We start from the raw sequence: 20,140 nt of genomic DNA, 5'->3' as shown, positions 1-20,140 counted from the left end.
GGACAGCAAGAAGATCAAACCGATAGATCCTAAAGGAAGTCAACCGTGAATATTCACTGGAAGGACTGAGGCTGAAGCTGAAACTCCAATACTTTGGCCACCTGATGTGAAGGGCCGACTCACTGGAAAAGAGTGATGCTTGGGAAGATTGAGGGCAGGAGGAGAAGGCGGTGACAGAGGATGAGGTGATTGGATGGCATCATAGATTCAATGGACATGAGTTTGAGCAAACTCTGGGAGATAGTGAAGGACAGAGAAGCCTGGTGTGCTGCAGTTCATGGGGTCACAAAGAGTTGGACATGACTGAGCGACAGAACAACAATGAACAATCACAGCAATTACTGACACAAAGCATTTGAAATCTGCCTTTAACTATAAAATGACAAAACAGATAATTCATTTATATATTTCTGTGCTACTATTGATAAATACTGCTTCCAGTTGGTAATATGGTTATTGCTATAGTTTGCTGCTGTGACTTGAAGGGCCAAAATACCCTTAACCAACCATGAGGTCAGGAACACTTTAAGAACGTGTGTCTGGTGCCAGGAAAACAAGACAAAGCAGTGAAATATACCATCATAGGAAATATCAGTAACAATTCAGTTCAAGAGATGTCTCCAGTTACTGAAGGATCCATTTCCAATTGAGAGGTGACATTAAGAGTTTAGAAGAGAGTGGGGAGGGTGGCTTCCTGGAAGAAGCAAGCTTTCAGGAGAGCAGTATTTGGATTAAACAAAATCATGAAAGGGTGATAAACTGATATAAACTAGAACTAAATCTCCCAAGAGAGGGCTGGGACTGTCTCAAGATGGGGACACTCTTGCAGCCTGGACTCTGTCCTTAAATGTTCATTCCTGGGACTCTCATTTCCTCCATCCCCAACATTCCTCCCTGCCCTATGCAGTCCTTGGTGGAAGCATTCCTCCTGCTTTTCACAGTTCTGAAGCCCAAAGGAAGCCCTTCTTTGCTTCCAGGAACCTTACTGAGAGGAGGCTGGGGCATTTTTAATTATTCTTACTTACAAACCCCAATAAAAATCAAGGAAATAGAGTGCCAACCTAAACGCTCTGGCTTGTAAAATGTAATCACTTATTTCTCTTTCTGAACACCCCAAGGAAAAGGATCCTCGTCTGGGGCCCTCCCAATAGGTTTGCCTGACGTTATGTGTGCCATCTGGCAATTTTACACTGGTGGGAGGGACACTGGGCCCAGCTAGAAGTCTCTGCGCCCATTTCACACCCCATTTCCTGTCCGGAAAACCCTCTGGCTTCCCCAGTGATTGACAGGCATTGTCAGTGCTCTCCCGCGCACGTGGTGAGCTCAAAGGGATCTCCACGTGGGAATGTGCAAACTCTTGGCTGACCCTGCAGGAGAGGGGGTGGGGGGAGCACGAGGTGGAGGGTGGGATTGCTATTCTTGTACCTAGAGAGTAGAGTCGGACCTCTATGTGTGGGTTTCACAGCCAGGTATTGGAAAGGCCTCCTGTATTCACTGGACTGCATCATTTTATATAAGGGACTTGAGCATTCTTGGATATTGGTATCCCAAGGGGCTCCTGAAACCAATGCCCTGGGGATACTTCCCCAAGTTCCCCAGTTGTACGATGTACTCTTTGAAGTAGGGGTACCAGATAAAAAACACATAGAACATGCTTACATTAAAAAGATTATTCCTACTTTATTTGAAATTCAAATTTAACTAGATGTTTTGTATTGTAACTTGCTAAAAATTAATTTTATGGGTCCTTGGAAACACCATTTCCCCAAATTCTCTTAGAAGTAGAAAGAAAAGCCTTTGCACCAGAAGTCCTCCAGCCTACAGGCCTGAAAGCCAAATCCAGCCGACCACATGTTTTTGTATGGTCTGTAAGCTAACAATGGGTTTTACATTTTTTAAGGGTTAAAAGTAAATGGAAAGGCAAAAGTATAATTTTTGTGACGTGTGAAATTTGCATGACATACAAATTTCAGTGTCCATAAATGAAGTTTTATCGGAGCACATCTACCCCCAGTGTTGTGATGTGCTATTACGACTCCTGCACATAGCATTTAGAACAGAACGTGTGATTTGTTAGAAACAGGGAAGGACGAGATGGAGTCACAGCGGCCCGTGTGGCGCCCATCTTGATTGTTTGTAAATTTCTGATGTAAGACTTGGAATCTGTAATTTAGAATAAACTGTGAAATTAGGTAGGTAAGTTGTTTTGAGAGGTCCGCGGAAAGACTTCGGATTCGGACTGTGCACTTTGCTGGGGTGTAATGCTACCCCCTGGGGGCTGTACCTCACTGGAGATGGGGTCAGAGTGCACTTGCTGGGGAGCAGTCTCCTCAGAGGGCAAGACTCTGCCCGGTGGTACTCGCGAGCTGATTGTTCAGAGAGCCGGCCCCCAGGCTCCTTGCTGAACCGCAGGCGCGGTACGCCCGCCTGGAGGACGCTCTCTGCCCGCGCCACTCCTCGGAGCTGTTGTTAATTCCTTTATTCTCTTCAATACTGGGTGTGATTAATTTGAATATATTGAGTACAATAAACCTAGCAATTCGAGCTTTTTCTGCAATTGGCTCCGGTGGTGTTCTGTGACCTCGCCGTCCCCGGGCTCTCACTTGGTCTCGCTGCTTTGCCTGGAGGCACCAGTCCTTTCTGCACCGTTTGTAGCTGCCCTGCCGTTGGAGATAGAAGGGCAGGAGTTGCACCAGAGGCCATAAGGCTCAGGAACCCTGAAACAGTCACTGTATGGTCCTTTACCTGAAAAGTATGTGGAAAACAAATTTATGGTTACCAAAGGGGAAGGGGAGGAGGAGGCCTAAATTGTGAGTATGGGATTAACAGATACACAAAACTATACATAAAATGACAAGAATTTACTGTATAGCACAGGGAGCTATATTCAATATCTCGTGATAAGCTCTAGTGGAAAAGAATCTGACAAATACATGTCTATGTATAGCTGAATCACTATTGTACATTTGAAACTAAAACAATATTATAAAGCAACTATAATTCAATTTTTTTAAAAAAGTATGTCAATCCCTGGTGTAAACTTTTTCTTTTTTTTCTTGAGGCCCTGGTAAGTTTCTTTTTTAAATGAAAATATTCAAAATGGGGCAGTGCATTTGGAGGTATGCCCAAGGTCTTTTGTGAATGGAAGGCTTGGTCTAAAATGGTGGTCCTGCCTTAGCCCTTCAGACCTTCCCCACCGACACCCCCAGGGCCCTACTGGCCGATGGGTTAAAGGATAAACAGGTGACATAGACCCTTTCTTGGCAGAGCTCATGATTACAAGGAGAGACAGCCATGTAAATGAAGGGTTCTTCTGGAAATGTCTTAGAGCTGGGGAGGAGAGGAGAGCTTTGTGATAGCTGAGCCTTACTAGGCAGGAAGGAAAAGCAAGAACATCTAGTTCAGACCAGCCTGAGGATAAAGGTTGGTTGGGCATGTATAATGTATTCCAGAAATGAAGGAGTTAAGATTGGCTGAACCTGAGGGGCAGGGGATGACCGATGGAGAATGAATGACTAAGATAAAGAAGCAATGTTTAACAAAATTCACATAGAGCTTTCTACGTACCTGATGCTGTTGTGTTTTCTATACTAACTCATTTAATTATCACAACAGCCCTTGATAAAGTCCTGTCATTGCTGCACTTTGTAGATAAGAAATCTGAGGTATACACCCCGGTCAAGTGATTTGCCTGATCTGGGGGAAAAGCAACAACAATGACAAGGAGAACAGCAGGAGGTAGATGCAGGTTCACTCTCTTAACCACGCCAGGATGGGTGGGGTTGCTCTTCTCTTGTTCCCCCAGTAGTGGCTGTGGGAACAAGTGGGTGACGGGAATGGAGAGGTGGGATGTTCTCGAGTTCCAGGACAATCCTGGATAATTGTGCGAACGGGTGATAGCAACTGAAGTAGGGTGATCATCACTGAGCAGTCTTGAAGAAACATCGAACAAAACAAAGGGGCAGGAGATTCTTTGTTAAGTGTGATACAGACTAAATGCTGAAGAAAATCAGAGAGGAAGACTCCTGCTTATGAAGGAGTTATGACTGTTGTCAGAGGAGTTGGCCTTTGCGCTCATTCTTCAGACACTTGGAAACGAGGAGGTGCGAGTCTATGAGAGCATTTTCCGTTTTTTTGCTTGTTTGTTCATCACAGCTGTATTTCCTGCACCTAGACTAGCACCTGTTTTGCCCTGAAGTCACTTTTCATACTTTTCATGAAGTCACTCAGTCGTGTCCAACTCTTTGCAACCCCATGAACTGTAGCCAGCCAGGTTCCTCTTTCCGCAGAGTTCTCCAGGCAAGAATACTGGAGTGGGTTGCTGTGCCTTTCTCCAGGGGATCTTCCTGACCCAGGGATTGAATCTGGGTCTCCTGCATTGCAGGCAGTTTCTGTGCTGTCTGAGTCACCAGGGAAGCCCAGTATCATGCTCTAAGTCTTATTAATATTTGTTGAATGCAGGAGTGGATTTTAAAATATATATGTATGTTTGCGTAATTAATATGGTCACATGGTTCAAAAGTTAAAAGATTTAAAAAGCTCAAGAAGGAAGTCTCTTTTTACCACTGGCCCTAGTCACACAGTTCCCTTCCACACAGGCAACCAGGTTTTATATTTTTTCAGATTTCTGGCAAATAGATGTGTGTGTGTGTCTGCTTATGTTTATTCTCCACTCCCTCCCACATACATACTTTTCATACAAATAGTAGCATAGTATACACACTGCACATGGCTTTGGTTCACTGTGTGTATCTTGAGGCTATTCCTGATAGTCCATTTTCCAGCGATAGCAATGGCATCAGCATGCCGCACTTTATCCAGTCGCCTACTCGGCGCATGTAGGTCTTTTTCTTCCTTTGCTCTTAGAGGTAGTGCTGCACTGAGGCATGTGTGAGTGTTGAATGGGGAAACTCTGGGCTAAGGAAGTGAAATGACTTAAGAGCACTTTTTCAACAACTTTAAAAAGTGACCACCATTTTTTAAAGATTGGCCAGAAGTCACCCACCACCATGGCTGTGAAATCCCCACTTTTGGAATCTGATCGCGACATTAGGGACCTGGAGTATCGAGTGAAACATAGTGGGCTGGCTCTGCTCCTTATGACTTGCATTCCTTTGGAAAAGCTGCTGAAATCCTCTTCAGTTTTCATGTCTGAACTGTGGATAGTGATGCTTTCAGGCTACGAAGGTTAAATGAGATGAGGTAATGCACAGATGCAGCCTGCCCGCGTGTGTGGTACACAGGAGAGATTCTCACCTTCGTTTCATTGTGCTGCCGTGCTGTGATCCTCCGAATTCTCTTTCCTGTGCTTCCTTCTGCCTCCTTATTCCATCTGCTGTGACCAGAACAACCTGGTGATCTGGAGAGCTACAACACGGATGAGCCTTTCAAGCCTAAGTGAAAGAAGCCAGTCACAGAAAACCATCTATTGTAGGAATGCATTTATATGAGATGTGCAGAAAAAGGTAGATCTAGACTGATGGTTTCCTAGGGCTGGGGAATCAGGGGGAATGGGGAGTGACTGCTGATGAGTCCAGGATTCCTTTTGGGGATGATGAAAATGTTTTGAAATTGATGTGGTTGCACAACTCTCAACGAAAAACATTGATTTGTGTACTTAAAATGGGCCAGTGTTTTGATATGTGAATTATACCTCAGTAAAGTTGCTGTTTAAAAATGCCCTGGCAGAAAAGAGAAATAGAGGAGGAAAGAGGGAGAGAAGGGTTCTGAAGCAACATAGAGAGAGGGCTGCATTCGAGGTGCACAGCAGGTACAGCGCCAGGCACCAGCAGGCCTTAACTTTAGTCCTGGCTCAGCCCCCAGCTGGCTGTGTGACCTAGGAAAAGGCCCTTCACCTCTCTGTGCTTTGTCTCATTAACACATAAAATGATCAAAAATAAGGAGGTGGAACTTGATGACCTAGGGTCTCTTTCTCATCTAAAAGTTTACAGTTGGCCTCCTGCCTGGGGCTGGGGGAGGAGAGGTGAGGGGAAGCCAGAGATAGGAGGACTGCAGAGATACTGGCGGGCCTCTCCCTCCCCTCTTCGCCCTGCTCTGCACCCTGCCCTCCCCTTGAACCTGAGGCCTTTGCTCAGCTTCCCCCACCCTGGAAGTTCCTGCATGCAGAGGAGAGTGTGAGGGTGGGGTCGGGTCAGAGTCAGGAGGAGGCCCAGACAGGAGCCACACTCATATTGCCCCATTTTCTACTCAAAGTTATAGCCTTTGAGAAGGAGGAAATTTGGGAAAATGAATGTAGAGTCAAGGCAAATTCTCCAAGCAGAGAGGTGGCAAAGATAACTTTGCCATCACTGAGGCTGATTGCCATCTTTTAATATATGACACTGAACTGCACTAAATTAAATATGTGCATTCTAATTGTGATAAAATGTACCCCAAAGGTACCATTTAAAATGTTTTTAAGTGTACAGTTCGGTAGCATTAAGTACCTTCACAGTGCTGTTTAACTATCACCACCACCCACCTCTGTTTTTAAACTTTTATACTGAAAGATCAAAAACATAAAGTGCAAGAATCCTGTGTTCCCCACCTGTTCAGATCAAGAAACAAATGTGGAGAGCACTCCAGGGGGCTCCCTCTTGCCCCCTCCTGTCAATTCTATTTTAAATTTGTTTTTGCTAAATTTAGCTCCTTGCTTGGAGGAGAAAAAAAAAAAGTCCTTTGTGGTTTTGCGAATTGCACAGTCAGTATCTTAATGTTTCATTCCTAGAGGTTCAAGTCCCAATGTTCCAGGGCAGGAAGGCACTGTGCTAGGACCTCCGAGGTGTTGTGAACCCCTGGATCCCATAGCCCAGGGCCCCCTCAGGGTTGAAAAGTTCTTATTGGAATGAGCTCTTAATTCTCACTGCAAATAATGATAACCTTTCTGTTAAACAAAATGTGGAGATATTTTCTACTCGCTCTCAGGTAATTTGTTGGTTAAGGTAGGCAAACCTACATCCCATCAGTGACATCAAAATTCTGCTGATTCTGTAACTAAACTAAAAATGACATAATCCAGCCCACTTTTCTATTCTATAGATTAGTCTGTGACTTTTTCCTTCAGATTTAAAAATTAATTAAAATTTTTTGAGATATAGCTGACATATATTAGTTTCAGGTATGCAACATAATGATCTGTTATATGTATATATTGCAAATGATCACTACAATAAGTCTAGTTAATATCCATCACTCCAACTTGTTTTCCTGTGATAAGAATTTTTAAGATCTACTGTCTTGGCAACTTTAAAATATACAATACAGTTTTGTTAACTATACTCAGCATGCTGTGCATACCCAGGACTTATTTATCTTATAACTGGAAGTTTGTCTCTTTCGAACACTTTCACACTTTTTTTTTTCCAGTATTTAAATCTGGGCTGTTTGTGGGTGAAGTAAGAAGCAGGAAATTAGAGTATAATTCTTCAGACTAAAAATGAAGAAGGAAGCCAATAGGAGACTAAGGAAAACAGATAATGAAGGAAACTTGGAGGAAGAATTGGAAAAGGATCAAATCAACCTCAGAGAAAGAGATTTCACAGTTCTCCTGAGGAAATCCAGAAGGCAAAAACAAACAATCCCCCCACCTCCCACTGAACTTCATCTCCAACATTTTTACCCATCAGTTTTGTTCTCTACAATTTTTACCTTAACCAAAGCCCTTCAAAAGCCCACGTGTTATTCACCACCATCTCTCCAAAGTTCATCACAGGTATCTGGCGTGTGGTAAACAGTTAAGAACCAGGAAGCAAAGGACAGAGGAACCAGTTGGTAAGGCCCTTTTCTAACTGGAGACAATGGCATGGCAGGGAGAGGGGGAGACAAGAAGGAAGTGTCATGAGGGAACTGATTACCTACTCATTGTGACAGGTACTAGTGCTGGTACTTCCCAGGGTAGGTATGTGGAAAAGTGGACACAAATCTTAGGGGAACTTTTCATTTTAATAAAACACATACAAATGTGTAACCATGTGCGGTGATGGATATTAACTAGACCTCTTGTGGTGAAGGGTGTCCCTGGTGGCTCAGAGGTTAAAGCGTCTGCCTGCAATGTGGGAGACCTGGGTTCGATCCCTGGGTAGGGAAAAACCCCTGGAGACTGGAGAATCCCATGGGCGGAGGAGCCTGGTGGGCTATAGTTCATGGGGTCACAAAGAGTCGGACACTTCACTTCACCTCATTGTGGTGATTATTTTGCAATATCAACATACCCTGGATCGTTGTATTGTATACATGAAACTAACGTTATATGTTAATTATATGTTCCTTAAAAAAAAACACACAAGGTAAATAAACATTTGGAAGGAACAGGGCAGAATTGCCCAGGAAATACAAGGAAAAGTTTTTCCTTTAAGTCAACACTAGTGGCCCTGTGATTTTAATTTGCATTTCCCTATGACTAATGCCATTGAGCATCTTGTTATGTATATATTAATTACACCTGCACCATCTTAGTGAAATTTCTATTCAAATAATTGACTCATTTTTTAAGGATGTACTTATTTTTTTTCTTTTCGGTTGTGCTGCAGTTTGCAGAACCCCAAGCCCTGTGCAGAAACCGCGTGGAGTCCTAACCACTGGACCACCACGGAATTTCTCATGGGGTTGTTTTTTAATGGGGTTGTTTGTCTTCTTGAGTTTTGAGAATTCTTACTCTGGATACATGTCCTTTATCAAACACATGATATATAAATGTTTTCTCCCAGGGTGTGACTTGTCTTTTCATTTTCTTAATGGTGTTTTTGGAAGCTTAAAAGTTTTGAATTTTGATCAAGTACAAATTCTCAACTTTTTTCTAATACAGATTGTGTTTTTGACTGTTATAGCTAAGAATTTGGCCTAGCCCAAGGCAAGACCTGGTTCATCCTGTTGGAGAGGGGACGATAAATTGCTCCTATAGGAGGCAATGTACCTGAATTGATTTGACTTTAGAATTGACTTTCCGAATGCTTTTTGAGGTGGGTATTTGAGTGCATGCCTGATGAGAAATCATTTAGATTTGGTAAGCAGTTTATAATGAGAATAACAATAGCTAACATTCATTGAACACAGTACCAGGCGCTTGGCTGACTTCTTGAAGTGAATGAACCTCAATCCTCTCATCACACCTGTGAAGTCAGCCCTGTGACTCCCATGGTTTTTAAAATGGGGACACAGAGGCACTGAGATGATAAGTGAAGTGGTAAAGCAGAGGCTGTAACCCCAGTGGTCTGGCTGAGAGCCCACAGTGGGCAATATTTAAACATCTAGTTCCAGAATTCCAGCAAGCCTTGTCTGATTGTGCAAGTACAAGCCTCCTGGTTCTCAGGTGCTTGCTAGGAGCTAGCTGCGGGAGCTACAAGTCATAGTGACTTTTAGGGGCATAGAAAGGGTCTTGCAACACAAAAGTTTTCTTCTTGAGCATCTATGGTACCTGAGAGATTTGCCTTTGAGAAATTCTGGGTTGAAGCAACCGCGCTGCAAAGTCTGTGGTGAAACTGATCTCAGCATAGCATTTTGTTGAATGTGTGCCTTGTCTTCCTAAGTGGTTGTAAACTCCCAAGATGGATGAAATCATGTTTTGTTTTTGCATGTGTTTTGGGATTTGTGTTTCTGGGCACAAGGTCTCTGGGGCTGTCTCTGTGGGAATGGCAACCTGAGTTGAGAGTGTTCTCCCAGAAATGTTTGCCTTTGCTTCTGCCAGACACCCCCAAGGCTGTTACCAGCCCCAAACCACTTTTGGATATTAATGACTCTGCAGAGGGGTTCCCAGACAGGTAGTGTGAAATCCAAAACTCTGTGAGAACAGTTTTGTGGTTACAAATTCTCATGGAAGATCTCTTCCCCACACTCTTACCTGCTGCACCCAGAGCCAAGTCCCAGGCAGGCAAGCTTCCTTGTCTTCTCGGGCAAGGACGGCGATTTTCTAGTCTTCTCTTTTATTCAAGGTGTATCCCTCTGACAATCCCAGTTTTGCACTGGGGTATCAATTCCAATACAGTTTTAGGGGGAGCCACAGGCCTTGTCTCCTGTTCCTGTAAGGGTCTTAAAAGCCAGTGCTCTCAGTCACTAAAATAGGTGCAGGTACTTTTCCAGGAATCCAGTGGTTAAGACTCCGAGCTTCCACTGCAGGGGGCATGAGTTTGATCCCTGGGTGGGGAACTAAGATCTCGCATGCCAAGTGACATGGCCAAAAAGAATAAAGAAAAATTTTTAATAAAAATATGATAAAATAGGTGCATCCCATATATGGGCACCCATGGTGTCTGTTCTCTCCTTCTCCCCTCAGTTTTTCAGATTTTTATTTTTGACCTTAGGGGATTTCCTTTATTTTCTTGTCACCTATTAATCTATAGGACATTTATATTATTTGATCCAGAATTTGTAAGTCTTTTGTTGAAGGAATTTGTTCAAAGTATCTATTCCCCCATATTATTTGGAAGTGGAAGTCAGCCAACAACCATGTTTTCGATCATTTTCCTCAATACCCAACACAGTACTGTACAGAGGCCAGATGCTTAATCAAAGATAACAGCTGTGTGATCGTCCACACTAATCCCAAGGGAAAGCATATCATCACATGAAAACGGATTTGTGTATCATATTTTAGTTTTCAACTGATGCCAAATTCATTCTCCTAAGGGATCAGTGCTTGACATGGGCCTGGGAATGGGGAATAGGGAAGAAAAGGAGGACCAACAAGACTCCAGAGCAAGGCGAGCGGCCCAGGAAAACCATGCCCCACCTTGGGTAAGGGATGGGCTTGTCACGAAACTGGTCACCAAGTTCAAGGTCACTGTAGTTCAAGACAAAGGTTTCTGTCAACCCTGTCCCAACTTCTGCAAATAATTATAATAATTTGCAGTTTCTTAAGATTTACTTTTCCACTGATGAAGTCTCTAAATGTATAGTAAGAAGATTTAACAATGTCTGAACAAAAGTTAAGCTCTCTTTTCTCTATTTTTCTTTGTTTCTTTCTTTCTTTTTTTTTTTTTAAGAAGAAAAGGGTTCTTTGGGGAAAGTTAGGAAGAGAAGATAAACCCCAGATTTTCCCTTCAAATTTTGGGAAAGGGAGTTTTCAATGGGACAGCCATGTTTATTCACTTTTTTTTTTAAAATTTGGCTTCACATCATGAGGGATCCTGGTTCCCCAATCAGTGATTGAACATGTGTCCCCCACAGTGGAAGCACAAATCCCTAACCACTGGACTGCCATGGAATTCCCAAGTTTATTCACTTTTAATAAATATTTGTTGAATGCCCACTAAGGGCTGGGCCCCGTGCAGGACACTAAGGCAAGGGCTGTGAACATGGCTGATGAAGAACTTGCTCTCTGGAACTTCTGTTCCAGGAATGGAGACAGACGTTTTGTACATAATCACAGAAATCAATGTATATGTACAGATGGTGAGTAGTGTTATAAATGGAAGTGCACTGAAGGGTGCTGTGACAGGTTATAACCAGGGGCTGCCTTGGCTGGGGGTCGAGGATCTCTCTGTGGAGGTAACTCTCTGCAGAGATCTAGAGGATGGGCCCAAGTAGTCAGGTTAAGAGTATGCAGAATAGACGCTGGATGGAACAGAGTGGGTGCAGCTTCTCATTAGTAATAAACCTATTTAGAGAAAATACTGAAGCTTTTGCTTCATCGTGATAAGGAAAAGCTTATTCATTTGGTAGCACTTTGTGGTTTGCTGTTTCCTGGGGTGGGGCAGGCTGACATCATTATCCCCACTTTCAAGATGAAGGAACCATGAAAGAAATCTGAGTGTCCATCAACAGATGAATGGATGAAGAAAATGCGGTATATACATTCAATGGAATATTAGTAAGCCACAAAAAGAAGGAAACCTTGCTATTTGTGACCATGTAAACTTGAGGACATTTCGCTAAGTGAAATACATCAGACAGAGAAAGACACATACCACATGATCTCACTTATATGCAGGATCTAAACAACAACAAAATACCAAACTAACCAAGCAAGCAAACAAACAAAAAAGCTCCTGGATGCCAGAGACACGTGGTGGTGGTGGGGTGGAAAAGAGAAGAGGGTTAAAAAGTGCAAACTACCAGCTATAAAATAAATAAGTCATGGAGATATAATGTACAGCATGGGGACTATAGTTAATAATACTCTATTGTTTATTGGAAAGTTGCTAAGAGAATGGATCTTAAAGATTTTCATCACACAAAACAATTTTGTAAATATGTTTGGTGATGGATGTTAACTAAACTTACTGTAGTGGCCATTTTGCTATATATAGAAATATATATTGTGATAAATAGAAATATTAAATCATCATGGCAACCTACTGCAATATTATTGCCTGGAGAATTCCATGAACAGAGGAGCATGGTGGGCTACAGTCCGTGGGGTCACAAAGAGTTGGACATGAGTGAGAAAAAAACTAATATAATATCGTATATCAAATACGTATACATATAAGAATGAAGGAACCAAAGCTCAGAGTTGACATGTGACCTGCCCAATTCACACATTTTAAAGAGGGATGGGGTTGCAGACTGTGCTCTGGTTGTTTAAGTACCTCACATTTAAAGGAAACTTTGAAAGGTCCTCAGAAACAAGCAGTTTTATTTTAGGCAGCAGGCTGACAGCTCATTTGATGCTCAACAGAAATAACTAGCAGTTTCTCGAAATAAATGGCGTTTTGAACAGGACGAAGGCTCAGAAGGAAGAGGTCTTGGCTGTAGATTTAACTGCAAGTCATCATCATAAATATAACTTGTTTCATCAGGCCTGTAATAAGGTTCTTCTGGGCGGTGGGAACGAAGGCGCTGCTGTGCGTGTGCAGGCTCTGCTGTCAGCAGCTGAGCGATGCTGCCTTAATGCCACAGCTATTGACAATGGGACAAATTTCTGCGAACATTACTTTTAATATTGAGTCACTACAACTTAATAGCCACATTTTTTTAAAAGATTGGTTAAATCAAAGAACACAAACTCCTCTCATCATTCATAAAATTAAAGATGGAACAGCAACAAAATGCACGGGTTTCTGAGCCCTTCCTTTCTTTGCTAGAGATACTTAAACATGTTCTGCAGAAGGGCCTATAGTAGTGTTTACCTTTTTTGTTCATCATTACCCGCTCAGGAAAATATTTTAATTTAATATATTTAAGCCAGTTAACCAAGCTTAAATATATTAAGTTCTATACTATGAAATGTATAATACATAATTTAATGTCTTCCTAATGAAAAAAGTTAAATCTTAAGGAATAAGATGATGTCAGATAGAGTTTGACTTTGGAGAGCTCACACCATTGTAAAATATAGATTTATTTTTGTCCCTTAAGGACCAATTTTCACCTCTCCTCCTGTTGATGATTCATTACTTAACTGAGAAGCAGAGAAAACACATACACACACATCTTAGAAATATGTCATCTTATGATCTTTAAGGGGCTTCCCTGGTGGCTCAGCAGTAAAGAATCTGCCTGCAATGCAGGAGCTGCGGGAGACACAGTTTCAATCCCTGGGTTGGGAAGATCCCCTGGAGGAGCACATGGCAAGCCACTCCAGTATTCTTGCCTGGAAAACCCCCTGGGCGAGGAGCTGGGTGGGTTACAGTCCAAGGTGTCGCAAACAGTCAGACACAGTGGGAGCGACTTAGCATGCACATGATCTTTAAAGGCTTACACTGAATGGAACTGAAACAATCGTTGTGTTGGTTGATTTTGTGTCAGCTTGGCTAGGCTATGGTGGCCAGCTGTTTGGTCAAACACTAGTCTAGATGTTGCTGTGAGGTATTTTGTAGATGTGATTAATATGTACAGTTAGTTGACTTTGAGATTGTCCTCCTTGATGTAGGTGGGTCTCATCCAATCAGTTGGAGGCCATAAGAGCGAACAGGTTTCCCTAGAAGACATTCTGCAGAAAGTCTGTAACAAAGAAATCCTGGGGAAGTGCCAGACTACCAGCCTGCCCTACAGATTTAAGACGCAACAACCTCCATAGTTGCGTTAGCCACTTCCTTATAATAAATCTATTTATGCTGGGAATTCCCCAGGGTCCAGTAGCTCAGGTTCTATGCTTTCACTGCCGAGGGTTCATGTTCAATCCCTAGACAGGAAACTAAGACCTCACAAGATGGGTGGCCAAAAACAAAACGAATCTCTCTCTCCCTCTTTCTCTCTCTCCTTCAGTGACATTTATATTTATGTCTCCCAAATCATCTTGCTTTAAAACAAAGAAGTTAAAATTGAGTATTTCATATGATAGTCATTCTCTTATCATGTAACCCTCATAGTGATGCTGTGAGGTAGGTATAATCACCTCCATTTCACAGATGAGAAATCCGAGGCACAGATAGTTTAAGTAAAACTTGCTAAGGCCAAGTAACTATGAACTGACAAGATCAACATTTGAATCCAGGACTTCCTGACTTCAGAGCTCTCTGCCTTCCAGATGGTACTTGCATCCCCTCAGTGGATCCCCTGTAGCTCACTGACGGCTAAGTGCGTGGTTTCACCCAAGCCTCACAAACCACTGGGAACCCCAGATGCTTCTGTAATAGAGTCCATAACTGCTAATATTTACAGAACACTTGGCTGATGTTGCAGTGTTTCCCTTGCGTTACTCATCTAATCCTCATAACAACCTTCTGAAGCATATAGTGTTGCCACTCATGTTTTATAAATGAAGAGGCTCTGAGAGGTTAAGTGCTCCCAGCTTTGAAGCAACAGAGCTGTGACTCCCACTGTACGCATCCCCTCCGGTGTCGGCTGTGACCACTGCAGGGGCAGCCTTCTCTGAAGTTGTCCTTAGGATCTGCGCAGAGCTTATCCTTGGGGCCATGTCATCTCCCTTTCCCCTTCTCTCCCCCTCCTCTTCCCGGCTTCTGTGCTCTTCCTCACTTCAAAGCCTTTAAACCCTGGGCCAGGGCTGGGGGGCAACCCGACAAACAGTCATTATTGGTCTGGGAGTCCTAGTGTTTGCCCATTAACAAAGACATCTGGAAACATAAAGCCTTAACTTACAAGACTGAATGGTGGATTCAGAGGGTGGGAAGAATTTCAGTGAGTGGAGGTGATGTTTGGAAGCTGCATTAGTCAGGGTACCTATAGGAAGTGGATGGCACCCTCAGGCGGGGAGTGAAGGAGAACTGAATAAAAGGACAGTTTTTAGATGTGTGTGATTACGGCATCTAATCCCATCACTTCTTGCCAAATAGAGGTGGAAACAGTGGCAGATTTTATTTTTTTGGGCTCCAAAATCACTGTGGACAGTGACTGCAGCCATGAAATGAAAAGAGGCTTGCTCCTTGGAAGAAAAGCTATGACAAACATAGACAATATATTAAAAAGCAGAGACATCACTTTACCAACAAAGATCTGTATAGCCAAAGCTATGGTCTTTCCAGTAGTCATGTATGGATGTGAAAATTGAACCATAAAGAAGGCTGAGCACTGAAGAATTCATGCTTTCAAACTGCGGTGCTCGAGAAGATTCTTGAGAGTCCCTTGGACAGCAAGGAGATCAGATCAGTCAATCCTAAAGGAAGTCGACCCTGAATAGTCATTAGAAGACCTGATAATAAAGCTGAAGCTCCAATGCTTTGGCTACCTGATGCGAACAGCCAACTCACTGAAAAACACCCTGATGCTGGGAAAAACTGAGGGCATGAAGAGAAGGGGGTGACAGAGGGTCAGATGGTAGCATCACTGACTCGGGGGACATGAGTTTGAGCAAACTCTGGGAGAAAGTGAAGGACAGGGAAGCCTGGCACCCCACAGTTCATGGGGTCCCAAAGAGCCGGACATGGCTTAGTGACTAAACAGAGCAACAGAGGATTAAGAGAAGCCAATATGGGATAGTGTAGCACCACATGGCTGGCATCAGCAGGGCACCATTGCCACCCCGGCCTGAAGGGGCAAGGGGAGGAATGGTCCTGGGAACCTGAGAGATTTGCTGCAGCTTTTGGAGAGTGACCCTGCCCTGGGAGAGACTGGAAGTCAGCCCCTGCCACCCCATAGGACAAAAACTAAGGAAAGAAGTACTCCTTGCCCTTTTTCTGGGAGGCTGGGTTGTGCAAGTGCTTCCCGTTGACCACACCCAAACTGCAGGCAGATGCTAGAGGAGGTACATTCTACTGAGAAGGCCAGCAGAAATCGAATGAAAACTATTACATACATGAGGGACTTCCCTGGCGGTCCAGTGGTTAAGACTCCTTGTTTCCAATGCAGGGAGTGTGGGTTCAATCCTTGGTCAAGGAACTATGCCCCCACATGTCACAGCTAAGATTCTGCATGCCACAACTTAAGATCCCATGTACCGCAACGAAGATCAAAGATCCTGGTGCTGCAACTAAGACCTGGCACAGCCAAGTAAAGAGATCAATGCATAAAAACTACAAATAAGACCTCACCACAACCCCTTAAGGCGAGTCTTCGTTTTAAAAAGAACTGCATAAAAAAACCAAACCACATGCATGAGATAATTTCAGGAAGTCATGTTATGAAGAAAACAAAAGGAAGAATCTAGAAATGGAGCAGCATTATTTTGCTGAGGGAGTTTAGGGAAAGTGGTTTGGGGCAATGTCATTGCTGAAGAGACACAGAGGAAAGTCCACAGAGACCAGAATCCCAGGCACAGAGTGGAGTGGGGAAGAGAGGAGGGGCCCTGGAGGGCAGTGCTGACCCCAGCACAGCGGCCCTCTGTGACAGGTCAGCACAGGGCCAGTTTCACAAATGAAGCAGAAAGATGCCTCGGTGTCCACAGAGTGGCTCACAGGATAGCAAAGATGGGCACAGGCCATGGAGTAAGCCTGCCATTTCTTCCCTGGGTGGACAAGTTACTTAACCTCTCCATACCTTAGTTTTCTCCTTTATGAAGTACAGATAACAGTATCCACCCACAGGGTGGTAATGAGGATGAAATGAACTTATTCTTGAACAAGCTCTGCCTCAATTAGCACCATGCTTATCACACTCCAGGTGGGAGGAAGCAATGTGGCCCCAAGGGCCACACACTAGGAGACAGACACACCTCCCTCACAATACAAGGCAAGGTGACCTGTCTGCCAGCCGGAGGGGCTACACCTGGCTTTGCAGAGGAGGAGTCTTGAGCAAAGTTCTTGCAGAGCAATCCATTTTCAGAAAGTCCTTTTCACTAATATAGCCAGAACCCAGGTCCAGTGAGCATCACTTGACAGTCTCTGGGCTTTATAGAAGGAAGGAAATCAAATAGAGGACTTAAAAGATTAGAGGATTCCTAGGTGGTCGCTGGGAGTCGGACACGACTGAGCGACTTCACTTTCACTTTTCACTTTCATGCATTGGAGAAGGAAATGGCAACCCGCTCCAGTGTTCTTGCCTGGAGAATCCCAGGGACGGTGGAGCGTGATGGGCTGCCGTCTATGGGGTCGCACAGAGTAGGACACGACTGAAGCGATTTAGCAGCAGCAGCAGCAGGTGGTCGGAGGATAAGAGAATCAACTGACTTTGAAATCCGGGCATGACTAAGCAGTGCACCAAGAATCCAGTAGGTGGCGTAAATGGGCCATTCACTGGGAGAACTTCCATTTCTCACTGTCTATGAGATCTGGGGGTTCTTTTTCTCTCCTTGTATCTCCCCTCCGCTTCTCCTTGCCCTTGTTCCTGCCCCCGCCCCCCACACCTTACTCAACTACAGAAAAAGGAAAATCCTTATTGGAAGACCTACTGAACATTTCAAATATATATATTTTTTAATCCCCTCTCCCTCAAAATTTCCTGGTCAAAATTCATGGTTTCCAGACAGTTCTTGTGCATCTACCATCCATCCTACCGAATATATGTTGCCATTTCACCATGTTAGTGGTTCAGTCATATTGGACTCTGTGATCCCATGGACTGTAGCCTGCCAGGTGATAAGTGGCTCAGATGGTTAAGAATCCACCAGCAATGCAGGAGACCTGGATTGGATCCCTGGGTCAGGAAGATCCCCTGGGGAAGGGAATGGCTACCCACTCCATTATTCTTACCTGGGGAATTCCATGGACAGAGGAGCCTGGCGGGCTACATAGTCCATAGGGTCGCAAAGAGTCGGACATGACTAAGCAACTAACACTTTTACTTTTTTTAAACTTTCATTTCACCATAGTTATTAGAAGTTTTGAATGATCTTTACTTAGTGAGGTTAGTTTTTAAAAAAGTTAAGACAAGCTACTTATAATTAATATAACTAAGCACTTTCCAGAAAGCTGAATGCAAGTATGAGCCTATAGCATATACAGAAAGGTTGGTTTATGTTGAGGTCAACTTTCTAAACACAATTTTGATTATACAGTTTTCTAGAAGAAAAATAAAAAATAGAATGCTTTTGAATGAGTTAATGGGATCAGTTTCTCTGTGAGTTAGATCTAAATTTTCTGAAAGCAGATGCAATGTTCTTATTTTTTTGTGGATCTATGGAGTTGGTTTACTAAGGGAACAAATTACGCATTTATCATCCTTTGGAGTATACAATGTCTTTTCTACATTCATGTGGGCAATTTGGAAGGTAAATAATATCTTTTTCATCATAAAATAGAATAATATTAGAGAAAACATTAAAAATGTAAGAATAAAAGGGGAAAAAAATCACCCTTAACCTCAGTAGTTTTTTTTGAAAGTGCTGGCAGTTTGATATATTACATTTCTTTTTCTTATGCATATTTTCATTCATTCATAGAACAGACATTAATGGACCAATTTCTATTCTGGGATCTAGGGATCTAATTGTAAACAATAAGCTAAGCTCCTGACATCATGGAGTAAAAAGAAAAATAATTAGTGATTAAGAGAAAGAAGGATAATCTCAGTCCATCACCTGCACTATGGAGAAAATGGAATAGGATGGTAAGGAGATATGAGCTTTCTTCATTAAGTCAAGTGCTCAGGAAGAGCCTCACAAGAAGGTGATGGTGAGCCATGACTTGAATTACTAGGAAGGACCTAGCATGTGAAGAAACGGAAAGGAGCATTCTAAGAGCATGTGCAAAGGCCCTGTGGTACAGAAACACTGATGTATGAGGACCCAGAACAGGTGCTCGGTTACTGCAGCACAGCACAGGACCAGGGCTGAAAGACTGGCAGTCAGATCATGCTGGCCTGGGTAAGCACATGAGACTTCATTCTGTTAATCATTGTATATACATTTGTAAGAATACATTTGTCATCCTGATTTTTCCCTGTGACATTATTAACATACTTTGCCTCATGTCATTGCATAGACTTTAAAACCATAATTTAAAACCAATACTAAAATTCTATCAAGTTGGTCTTTAATAATTTACTGCACTATTTTCCCTATGAAAGGGATATCCTCTTAACAAATATACCCAAGGTGGCAATATGTACTTCATGCAAAATTATCTTCTTTTAAATAAGCTGATTGTTATTGGCTCCAGCTATTGTTTCAAATTAGTTGAGCTAGACTTTCTTGCTTCTCCTAAGGAAGTTCATTTGCAGACAGTGTGTTTACATTTTAATGAGGTAAAGGAGAAGTGAATTTAGACAATTCTGACATTTTAAGACCAAGATGAGTGATGAGGGAGCAAAACAAGACATTCACTGTAATCTAGCCTCTCAATCTCTCCCCGTCTGAGATTATATTTATTCAAAAACAGGCTAAGATCAGAAACACTACTGTCACAGAAGCAGGAAGAATAACATTCTGAAACTAGTGAGCTTTGATCTGTACTCAGCATTGGAAAGCAAGGAAATCTGGTAGTGCTCTGCTTAAAAATAGAACAGAGAATAGTGGTTTCTCTGGTCTGCCCATGCTTAGTTAGACGATTAAAAATAGTGCTGCCACAGATGCTGCTATGTTCATGGTCCTGTGAACATGATTGTTTTAGGGAACAGTTTTATTGGAGAGCTTACTTTGTGACCTGTAAGAAGTTTATTTTTGGCAATCATGTAACTAAATATTAATATTTGGGGCTTCTCTGGTGGCTCAGTGGTAAAGAACTCACCTGCCAACGCAGGAGACACCGGTTTGATCCTTGAGTCAGGGAGATCTCCTGGAGAAGGAAATGGCAACCCACTCCAGTATTGTTGCCTGGGAAATCCCATGGACAGAGGAGCCTGGCAGGATGCAGTCCCTTAAATCACAAAAGAGTCAGACATGACTTAGCAGCTCAATGGCTAATAACAAATAATTATTTGCACCCTCTGAGAA

The sequence above is a fragment of the Ovis aries genome, chromosome 2 (genome assembly GCF_016772045.2).
Source record: "Ovis aries strain OAR_USU_Benz2616 breed Rambouillet chromosome 2, ARS-UI_Ramb_v3.0, whole genome shotgun sequence".
NCBI classification, from domain to species: domain Eukaryota; kingdom Metazoa; phylum Chordata; class Mammalia; order Artiodactyla; family Bovidae; genus Ovis; species Ovis aries.
This window is presented reverse-complemented; position numbering follows the sequence as displayed.